Source organism: Heterocephalus glaber, unplaced genomic scaffold (assembly GCF_053883595.1).
Source record: "Heterocephalus glaber isolate CG9 unplaced genomic scaffold, H.glaber_assembly_v1.0 deba00001606, whole genome shotgun sequence".
NCBI classification, from domain to species: Eukaryota; Metazoa; Chordata; class Mammalia; order Rodentia; family Bathyergidae; genus Heterocephalus; species Heterocephalus glaber.
In genome coordinates, this window is record NW_028258377.1 from 14576830 (window position 1) to 14584328 (window position 7499).

General features: G+C 41.0%; 1 pseudogene; it reads left to right on the forward strand.

Moving 5' to 3' along the window:
* Positions 1–5407: 5407 nt before the first annotated feature.
* Positions 5408–7191, forward strand: LOC101716534 (serine/threonine-protein kinase tousled-like 2 pseudogene; annotated as a pseudogene).
* Positions 7192–7499: the final 308 nt, after the last annotated feature.

The following is a 7499-nucleotide window of genomic DNA, read 5'->3' on the forward strand; positions in this document are numbered from 1 at the left end:
TCATGTTCCCTTAGAATTTTGAAGCAATTTTTCTTTTCCTGGTCACTAATTGCAATCTTATCTTCTATATCTGAAATTCTGTCCTCACATTGGCTCATTCTGCTGTGTAGACTTTCAATGGAGTTTTTCATGTCCTGGAAATCTATTTGCATCTGTTTTATGGATTCCATTTGTTTCTTATGTTGGGATTCCATCATGTTCCTCAGCTCCTCTCTAGATTTATTAATCATGTCTTGCACTAAGGGCACAATTTCTCCTGTTATCTGAGAAATTATTTCTGATTTCATTTTTTCCAGATCCCCTTTTGTTGCCAGTTCAGTGGGTCCAGGTGGTTGAGTATCAGAGGGTTCCATCTCATTTCCCTTTGGGGTTGCTGTAAGTGATCTGGAAGTCTGGTTTTGAGACTTATTTATGTGTTTTCTCATTTCGACTGGGGTGGGGGGCTGTTAACGCCTCCACAGATTACCTCTTCTGAGCTGGGTGAGGTGGGACAGGGGCCGGGAGCAGTGGTAGGGATGGTGACCCAAAAGCCCTTTCCTGTGGGCTGGGAGCAACCGGAGGGATGGTGGCCAGGAAACCCCTTCCTCTGGACCAGGAGCAGTGGGATGATGGCTCAGAAGCCCCTACCTCTGGGCCGGGAACAGTGGGACTCAGTACCTTGGTCTGGTGGTCTGGTGTCCTCTGCGCCTTGGTAATGTGGAATCAGGTGGCTGCCTGTCTGCAGTGGGGTGATTTGGTGTCTTCCACATTACTCAGGACCTCGGTAGGGCGTGCACAGACCTGCCTGTCTGCAGCAGGCTGATTCGGCGTCTTCCAACTGTATCATTTTTACACTCTCACTAGCAATGCCCAAAGGATCTAATTTTTCTGCATCCTTGCTATCACTGGTTGTTTTCTTTTTCTTTCTTTTTTCTTTTTCTTTTTGTCAGTATCTATCCTAATGGGGTTTGGGTAATATCTTATGGTTTTGTTTTGCATTTCCCTAGTGATGTTGAATGACTTTTCATATGGTTGTTGACTTTTTGTGGGACTTCTTTGGAGAAATATCTGTTCACGTTATTATCAAAGTCATATTTGTTTCACATAAAATTGAGGGGAAATTTTCTACCTCGTGGTAAGATCAGATGAAATGGGGACTGTAGGGAACAGGGAAAGAGGATGTTACTAGAACCTCTGCAGTAAGTCTTAGTGTCCTGTGAGCCACGGCAACACAAGGTGAATTAATTTATTATACAGGAAAGGTAGAAAAAATGAGACTTTGAGAAGCTGAGCTTTGGTTCTGATCAGTGCTGCTCTGGGCGGCAAAGACAAAAGCCCCCAAGCTTGCTGCACCTTTTATTCAGTACATGGGGGGGGGGGCAAATGTAACAGATAACTGAGGAGTGGTGGAATTCCTAGATCAATGAGGAACTATGCAGATGAAGATTTGGTTCCTCCCAGGATGTCTCCCGCTGGTGTGGTCTTGCCCTGGAGCATCACAACATCACCGGATTGGTGAGGTCTCAGTTGTGACCAGAGGCCAAAATGGAATCATGTCTCGAAATGCCATAGCTGGCCTGTAGACAGGAGAACTAGACCTAATCAAATGATTTTTTCCTAAAATTATGTAGCATTGCTCCTGACAGGGGACTAAGGTACACTGGGCACTAGTTGTGTGCCAGGCATTGGGACTCTTGTGAAAATGTCATCAGTGGTGTGTAGGGTAGCGCTGACTCTGGACACAGCATCCTTAAGATGGGCTGCAAATAATTCCTCTTGGCCACATAGGCCTGGAAAAAGATTAGAATCCCCAGGACAGATGCATGGCAATCTAGTGGAGACTGGGGTTCTGTTGGGGAGGATAAAGACAGAGTGGGAGCAGGAGTATAGAGAAGGCCAGGGTGTAGGGTGTGCAGCACGAGCTAAGAGCAAAGGCTTTAAAATGCTGTCATTGAACCTTAAGCTTCACCAGTTAGTAGCCTGCAACCTTGAACAAGACACTTAACCTTTGCAAGCCTTAGTATATTCACCTTTGAGTCAGGAATATTCATGCTCACTATATGGGTGGCACAGAGACCTAACTGTGATAGTGTCTATAAAGTGCTTTACAAAAATATGCCAATAGCAAAATATACCTATCATCATCATCATCCAGAGCCTTAGGAATTCAGTTCAGGTATTCAGACTACAAATTCTTTTTTTATTTCCAAAGAAAATTTACAATATATGTGCCAGACAAGCAAATGCAGCTGTTCAGTGCAGGTTTCATATTCCTCATTTGGTGTGATCTTCCTACCTTCTGCTGTTGTTCTGGTGTAGCCCAGAGGACTCTGCTGTCAGGCATATTTGCCTGAAGGAAATCATGTGAATCAAATATTTCAGTGAAACTGAGCCAAGGAACATATTTAATTTTGCCAAAGCCCTACTATATACTGGGTACTATTCCAGGCCCCTCTACATGGGATCTCTGTGAGTCCCAGTGGCCTATAGGGTAAAAATGTTTACTTCCATTGTACAAACTAGAAAATTGGGAGCCTAAAACTAGGGGAATTTGTAAGTCAACAGAGAGTAGATTAGTGGAACCAAGATTTGAACTTGGATCTCCCCTGAATCAAAAGTACTGATCTTCCCATTATTCAATGTGATATACAGGTTAAGCATCCCTAACATGAAAAATTCAAAATTCTAAATGCTGCAAAATTTTTGAAGGCCAACAAGGTACCACAAGTAGACAATTCCACACCTGTTCTTATGTGTTTCAGTCAACACACAGGTGCACTAAAATATTGTGTATAATTATCTTCAGGCTAAATACACAGCATGTATATGAAACATCAATGAATTTCATGTTTAGGCTTGAATCTCATTCCCAACATATTTTGATATGCATATGAAAATACTGAAAACTGTAAATATCTAAAATATGAGACACCTCTAGTCCTGACCATTTTAGACAAGGGATAGTCAGTCTACTTTAGGCAAATAATATTATATAATATATATCAAACATTTTTTAGAAATTTGGGCACTTAATAACATGATTGAACTATGAAACTTAGACTCTATCACTTCTCTTCCCTCTCTACTTCTTTCTCCCTCTCTTCCTCTTTTTCTTCTTCCCTCTTTTGATATCCCTTTCTTCAATTTTAATTTTCACTTTTCCTAAGTAGGCTGTTTTCTCTGGATCTCTAACTTCAGCTGGAGAGGGAACACAGGAACAGTTTGCTGTTGCCTTTGTATACCTGGTCCTTGGAGGGGTGCACCTGTGATCATGCCTCAGTAACTCTGTCTGCTGAGCTGGATGTACACAACCAGAAAGAGATTCTGAGGGTCAGAAGTGGCAGAAAGCTAAGGTGAGAAATGACTGAGGCATCTAGACTCCTGGAGTTGGTGGAAGACACAGAGCAAGAGGAAGAGTGGGAGGGGGGAAAACAAAGGTAGAATGTGCATGAAAGATAGGGATAGCATATTATATTTCAAGGCCAACCTGTTCCTGCGCTATCTGCTCTCTTCTCCATGTTGCTTTTCCCTAGAACTCTCTCTACTGTGCTTGCTAGTGAATGGCCAAGGGTCACAGTGCAAATTTCAATTGACCCAAATGGGTGATGTATATCTAATGCATCTATTTATTTTCATTGCATTTTGTAAAATTTCTTGGCACTCAAAAACAAACCTTGCAGCAATTTTACTTCCCTCTCAGTTCATTAAGCTTTCCATCAAAATATTTTTCATATACTGTACTTTTAAACATTTAAAATATTGTCTTCAATTGCATTCTTTCAATATAAACTCACTTTATTTGCATATTAAACCCATAAGGATATTTTTAACTTCCACTAGGAAAAAAAATTCTCTAGTTTTTCTTGAAACACATGTTGCTTTTCATCAACAGTGTGCTTCTCTTTGGATAGCAGCAAGGAAAGAGAAATAGTCCTTTTCTACAGCAAACCATCTATGTGACTGATGGGTGTTCACTGTCATTTTCCTTCAGGTCAAGGAGGCAATAAAAAATTATGAGGACTGTGGAGAAATTCCCTAACTATAGGGGACATGAGTACTGAGCTGCAGCTGAATCTTGCTGGTGGGCAATGCTGGCTCAGTGTTGGCAAAATGTTTCAATTTTCAAAGAAACCAGGAATTCTGACTTCCACATACAGTCTCTAGATCAATAACTTCACTCACTTATTAAAACAAAACATATTGTTTAGGTCCAACCAAATTCTTCTAGAGGTCACATCCACCCCATTGACTATTGATGTTTAAGAGGTATGATCACTGTATATTGTGAATGCTTAAATCAAAAAACATGTTACATTAAAAGACACATTGTGTATCCTAGAACAAGACAATGAAGGTCATAACTCCATGAGGCTGAACAGAGGGAAGCCATCAGGCAAGGCAAGAAACTAAAGGGAAAAGGGGAAAAATAAAAAACAAAAGAGCCAACAACAGTAAAACATCATGACAAGGATAAGTCAATATCTATCAATTATAACCATCAATGTTAATGGCCTCAATTCACCAATCAAAAGAAATAGACTGGCAGAATGGATTAAGAAGTAAAATCCAATAATATTCTGTATAGAAGAATCACATCTAACTCAAAAAGAAACTCATAGACTGAAAGTAAAAAGATGGAAAACAGTTCTCCACATGACAGGAACCCAGAAAAAAGCAAGGGTAGCAATCTTACTTGCAGACAAAGTAGATTTCAAACCAAAACTAATTAAGAGAAATAAAGATGGTCACTATATCCTTGTGAAGGGAATAATCCAAGAGGAAGAGATGACAATCCTAAATATATATGCACCAAAAATGAATGGCCCCAACTATACAAAACAAATATTAATGGACATGAAAAATCAAATAAGCAGTAATACAATTGTAGTGGGGGACCTCAATACCCCACTATCACAAATAGACAGATCACCTAGACAAAAAATTAACAAAGAGCCCACTGCTCTCCTTCCCAGCCACCATGATCTGAGAGCAGCTTTGTTCCTCCACATCTTCCTCCCATGATGTTTTTGCCCTGCAGCCAGCTGACTATAGACTGAAAATGGGCCACTCAATAGTGAGTCTTCCAACTAGAGTTTGTGCAGCATGGGATCCTTGAGTGATAAAGAAGTGGAGACTCCTGAGAAAAAGCAGAAGGACCAGCGAAATTGGAAAAGAAAAGCTGAACCATATGAAACTAGCCAAGGGAAAGGCACTCCTAGGGGGAAATAAAATTAGTGATTACTTTGAGTTTGCCAGGGAAAGCAGGCCAGGAACCAGCCCTGGCAGAAGTGTTCCACCAGTTACATGATTCTCACTGCAACATTCCTTAACCAATCCCTTACCACGGGGAGTAGAGCAACCCTCCTATGGTTTAGATGGCAGTGCTGTGAAGGAGGTGTTGGAGGAGCAATCTTCTCTACCAACCCTCATGTCAGTGATGCTAGCAATACCTCGACTTGACACAGAGCAGTTAGCACAAAGGGGAGCTGGCCTCTGGTTCACTTTTGTAATAGCTCAACAAAACAGTCCCTCTTCTACGGGATCTGGCAACACAGAGCACCCCTGCAGATCTCCATCCAGCACAAACAGACCCAGTCTGACCTCACAATAGAAAAAATATCTGCACTAGAAAATAGTAAGAATTCTGAATTAGAAAAGAAAGAAGGAAGAATAGATGATTTATTAGGAGCCAACTATGATTTAAGACAGCAAATTGATGAACAGCAAAAGATGCTAGAGAAATACAAAGAACGACTAAATAGGTGTGTCACAATGAGCAAGAAACTCCTTATAGAAAAGTCAAAACAACAGAAGATGGCATGTAAAGATAAGAGCATGCAGGACTGCTTGAGATTGGGCCACTTTACTACTGTCCGACATGGGGCTTCCTTTACTGAACAGTGGACAGATGGTTATGCTTTCCAGAATCTTATCAAGTGACAAGAAAGGATAAATTCTCAGAGGGAAGAGATAGAAAGACAAAGGAAAATGTTAGCCAAGTGGAAACCTCCTGCCATGGGTCAGGCCCCTCCAGCAACCAATGAGCAGAAACAGTGGAAAAGCAATGGAGCTCAAAATGAAACGTTAACTTTAGCAGAATACCTTGAACAAAAGAAATCTTCAAACTCAGATTAGGCCTTCTGAAAAAGGAGGAAGCAGAGGTCCATGCTGAGCTGGAAAGGCTAGAAAGGGTTAGAAATTTGCATATCAGGGAACTAAAAAGGATACATAATGAAGACAATTCACAATTTAAAGATCATCTAACCCTCAATGACAGATACTTGTTACATCTTTTGGGTAGAGGAGGTTTCAGTGAAGTTTACAAGGCACTTGATCTAACAGAGCAAAGATATGTAGCTGTGAAAATTCAACAGTTAAATTAAAACTGGAGAGATGAGAAGAAGGAGAATTACCACAAGCATGCATGTAGGGAATACCATATTCACAAAGAATTAGATCATCCCAGAATAGTTAAGCTGTATGATTACTTTTCACTGGACACTGACTTGTTTTGTACAGTATTAGAGTACTGTGAGGGAAATGATCTGGATTTCTACCTGAAACAGCACAGATTAATGTCAGAGAAAGAAGCCCAATCCATTATCATGTAGATTGTGAATGCTTTAAGGTACTTAAATGAAATAAAAACCTCCCATTATACACTATGACCTCAAACCAGGTAATATTCTTTCAGTAAATGGTACAGCGTGTGGAGAAATAAAAATTACAGATTTTGGTCTTTCCAAGATCATGGATGATGATAGCTACAATTCAGTAGATGGCATGCAGCTAACATCACAAGGTGCTGGTACTTATTGGTACTTACCACCAGAGTGTTTTGTGGTTGGGCAAGAACCACCAAAGATCTCAAATAAAGTGGATGTCTGGTCAGTGGGTGTAAATTTCTACCAGTGTCTTTATGGAAGAAAGCCTTTTGGCCACAACCAGTCCCACCAGGACATTCTACAAGAGAATACTATTCTTAAAGCTACTGAAGTGCAGTTCCCACCGTAGCCAGTTGTAACATTTGAAGCAAATGCATTTATCCGGCGATGCTTGGCCTACTGAAAGGAGGACCGCATTGATGCCCAGCAGTTGGCCTGTGGGAGGGACTTGCTGCCTCACATTCAAAAGTTGGTCTCCACAAGTAGCCCTGCTGGAGCTGTTATTGCATCAACCTCTGGGGCATCCCATAACAGTTCTTCAAATTGAGACCAATTCCAAGGCCACAGACTGTTCAACACATGAAGTAGACAAGTGGCATTCAGCAGCAGGTTTGGAACATAGCGAATCCAAATGGATCTCATGAAACCTGTACCAGGTGCTTTTATTTTCTTGCTTTTTTTTCCATCCATATAGCATGACAGCATCGATTCTCACTGAGGAGAAACCTTGGACAACTCTGGCCAGGCCTCATAAGAAAGGCCCCTACCAAGGTTTCAGCATCACTGGCCACTGTGTATGGCTGCTCTGAGTGAGGAAAAAAATTAAAAAGAAAACCTGGTTCCGTGTACTGTGAA